The sequence below is a fragment of the Balaenoptera ricei genome, chromosome 8 (assembly GCF_028023285.1).
Source record: "Balaenoptera ricei isolate mBalRic1 chromosome 8, mBalRic1.hap2, whole genome shotgun sequence".
Lineage (NCBI taxonomy): Eukaryota > Metazoa > Chordata > Mammalia > Artiodactyla > Balaenopteridae > Balaenoptera > Balaenoptera ricei.
Window position 1 is genome coordinate 44464005 of NC_082646.1, and position 3998 is coordinate 44468002.

General features: G+C 39.3%; 1 pseudogene; it reads right to left on the minus strand.

Moving 5' to 3' along the window:
* Positions 1 to 1392: 1392 nt before the first annotated feature.
* LOC132369735 (microtubule-associated proteins 1A/1B light chain 3B-like) lies at positions 1393 to 1771 on the minus strand (annotated as a pseudogene).
* Positions 1772 to 3998: the final 2227 nt, after the last annotated feature.

Sequence of the window (3998 nt, forward strand, 5' to 3'; positions counted from 1 at the left end):
GGCTCGTGGGCTCTAGCGCGCAGGCTCAATAGTGGCGCACGGGCTTCATTGCTCTGTGGCATGTGGGGTCTTCCTGGACCAGGGCTCAAACCCGTGTCCCCTGCATTGGCAGGTGGATTTTTAATTACTGTGCCACAAGGGAGGTCCTTGATATTTTAAATAATGTCATGCTGACCAGAATTTTATATGGTTCAAAGTTGAGAAGGGTAGTTAAAATGTTTGATTCTTGAAATGTTATCCATAAGGAATTCAAGTGACTCTGAAATAATAGGTGGACATTTGAAAGAAATAAAAGTAAATAGGTAAAGGTAAATTTATGCCACTGGTTTCACAATAAAAATAATTGTACTAGTGAAATATGACATAAAAGTGCTTAAGGATTTTAAGGTGATTCTAAATGAGATATAGATTAACCATTGGCATGCCTCACCAAAATACCAACATTTATAATGGTTATAGTTTATTGAATATCTATTATATGCCAAGCATTATTAGGGACTTTGCATACATTTGCCTATAAATTTTATGTACATCATTAATTTTTAAGGTTAATTTTTGCCATTTTATAAATTGAAATTTTAAGCTCAGGGAGATGAAATAATTTGCTCACACAGCTAATAAGAGTAGAGACTACGATGACTGATCCCAGATCCTTTTTTCCACAAGATTCTTACTCTTTTTCTCTTTCTGCCTCATTAGTGTGATTGTAGGGTTCATTAAGGTGGAAAAAATAACTAAAATAAAGGATGTAATAGGCACAGTTTAATCTAAACTGTTCTGAGTTCCATTTTGAGTTTTCCCTTTGACTGAGAACACCACAATTTAAGAGGAAAGCTGGAGTACTTCTAGAGTACAGGTAATCAGATGGAGAAGAGATTTGAATTTATTTTATATGAGGAACAGTCCAAAGAACTAAGAATTTTTGACCTGGAAAGCAGAGCCCACAGTAGCTCAATGTTGGGAGAACTGTTATTTGAAAAAGATGTTACATTTTTTCTCTGTGACTCTACAGAGTGGAACTAGGACTAATAAATTAAAGAGTCATGAAGCCAGCCTGGCATAACATAAGTTAGAATTTTCCAACAGAGCTGTCAGCAAGTATACTGAAACCTCTGTGTGGTGGTGAGCTGACTGTCACTGGAGGTATTCAAGTAGACGGTAGCTGATCACGTAGTTGGAAATCAGTGTAGAATCACTGGTAGTCTCAGCAGACTTTTAAAACTCCTTTCAATTCTTGGAGTCTTTAATGTTATAGAAACTGCAATATATTTAAGGGGTGGTTGTTAGCACACATTTCTTTTTTTGTTTTCAGTTGGTAACATTCCTTTTTTATTCCTTGGTAAGGGTTTAAAAAATTCGAGAACAGACACATTTTTTTTTTTTTTTTTAGTCTTACACAGGAAATTTCCTTCCAAAAGTCTCCTGAGAGGCGTATACCATACACAGGAATCCATCTTCATCCTTCTCACTTTCATACACTTCACAAATCAGCGTGGACACACTCAACCATGCTATGTCCATTCACTAACAGGAAGAAGGCTTGATTAGCGTGGAGCTGTAAGTGCCTTCTAATTATCTTGATGAACTCACTCGTGTTGACATGCAGGCACCAAGAACTTTGTTTTATCCAGGACCGGAAGCTGCTTCTCACCTTTGTATTGTTCTATTATTACCGGGATTTTGGTAGGATATGCTGCTCTCAGGTAAGCAGGCCATCTTCTACTCTTTGTTCGAAGGTTCGGCGCTGTTTGAAGGTTTTCTCCGACGGCATGGCGGGGCAGGCGGGGCGGGGGCGTTGAGGTGGAGGGTCCCGGAGGCTCCAGGCGGTGGCTGCAAGAGCCACCACACATTTCTTAAAAGGTAATTTTATTGAGTACTTTCATTATGAAACGAGATTCAAACAGAAACAAGCAACAACACACCTGCAAGTTAAAGCAGGCAAGTAGTCGTCGGTAAGGAGAGAACAAGATTTATGTACAATTCCATCCACTGTTTTAAACATTTGCCAAACAATAATTATTTACTCTTGGACAAAGATCCCTGGTGTGTATTTTCGACATTCTTTAAGGGAGCTGACTACTAAATGTTTTCATCTCCATCTCCAGCCTGTCTTAAGTCTTGGCAAAGGAAGAAGCCAGGGGAACCTTTACTCTATAGAAGGTGAATGTTCTTGGCTGTGAAGGCGGTAACTCTGCAGTTACATGGGGCTCATTCTTTCCATCTCACACATTGAAAAGACCTCCCAGGGAGAACTGCCAAGACATCCGTGGTCCACGTGGCCTCCTCAAGCAACACTAGGATGCTTTGTGGACAGCGTCCTGGGCCTTCATGCAGCACTTGCAAAAGACGAGGCATATTCTATCCTCCCCACCCTCATCCCTCCAAAAACTTCCATTGCCAGTTTTCTTTACTGATCTATACTTAATAATAAATAATGGCCATCTGAGTAAAAGGGTCTTGAAAGTCCCTTTTCGTATTTTATAATCTTGATACTCAAAGTGTGGTCTTTGGACCAGCGTCAGCATCACCAGGAATTTGTTAGAAATGCAGGTTCCTGGGCCTCACGACAGACCTACTCAACCAGAATCCACATTTTAATAAAATTCCCAAGTGATTTATATACACATTAAAATGTGAGAAGCACTCTTTTAGACTACCTGCTCATGATCTTACACATTTTAAAAGCGTGCTATATGGTTTAGTACTTTCTCACATTGTTCTAATTTCACTTTGTATCTCTTAGTTTGAGGACACTAAGATTTCTGGAACTATTGCCTAAAATCAAATCAAATCTTCAACTAATCCTTTACTCTCAACCCTCATAACCCAATTGCCCACCAATTGTATAACTTTAAATCCTTCCTTCTAATTGCCCCTCCACCTGCTACAGCAGACCCGGATAAGGCTCCGTCATCTCCATCTGGACTGTAATTATTATATCCTCTCTGCTAGATTTTTTTCTGCTTTCATTCATTCTCCAAACTGTGGGCAAAGGTAATTTTTATTGAAATGTATCCTTGCTCCAGGGCAATGTCCTAACTTATTAGTTTGCATTCAAATTCTTCTCTAATTGGTCTCCAGTAACCTTTTAGCTTCTGTTATTGACACATTTCTATCAAACATGTTAATTCTAACTAGAAGCTACTAGTGGCCATTTGTGCATTTCCATTTTCCTGAAAGCCCATCCTCACATTTCTTCCAAGACTCATCATGAAAATAAAGCCTTCTACAGTTTTCTGAGGGAGAATGAATTGCTTCTTCCTTTGGTAACATAACGCAGTTTACACGCCTGTGTCATGTTCCAGTTTTATTCATTTTCTTATCTTCGTACACCGTTAGATTATGATACTTGTATGGCAGGGATAAGGGAGGCATTTAGTGTATGGCTTAAAAAAACTAAGTTCTAGAGTGAAAAACTATGTCAAATGCATTCCCTTCTTACTACCATGTGACCTTAGGTCAATTACCCCTCTAAGCCTCAGTTTCCTTATCTATAATATGGGGTAATTACACCTATATAAATGGACTTTGTGAGGATTAAAATGTGAATGTTTAGTTCATATGATGTTTAGTTCATAATAATAATTCAGTTTTGTTCTAGAAGGACACAGTATATTGGGTGGTAATCAAGGCAGGGGCAGTGACATACCATGGAAAGTGATATGAATGCAAATTTTAGAATTAGAAGACAAGGGTGAGGCTTCACCATAGGGGAAATAAAGAAGCCCAATAATTAGAACTAAGATGTAAGACTAGAGGATTCACAGTGACTGGTCTTGATGCTGAGTTCCCTGGACTGGAGCTTCTGTGGATTGGCTCTAGTGGCCCCAAGAAGGTGGGCACAGGTGATGCAGAGCTAGAGAACAAATTGTGTCCCTATGAAGTGACCTGTAGTCACCTGTATAAAGTGTGAGGTCATGCTTTCCATTTTGTTTCTGCTGTCCTTCCTGATGACACCCAGCATTTTGTGGGTCTTGGCACATGAGATTCTTTCTCCC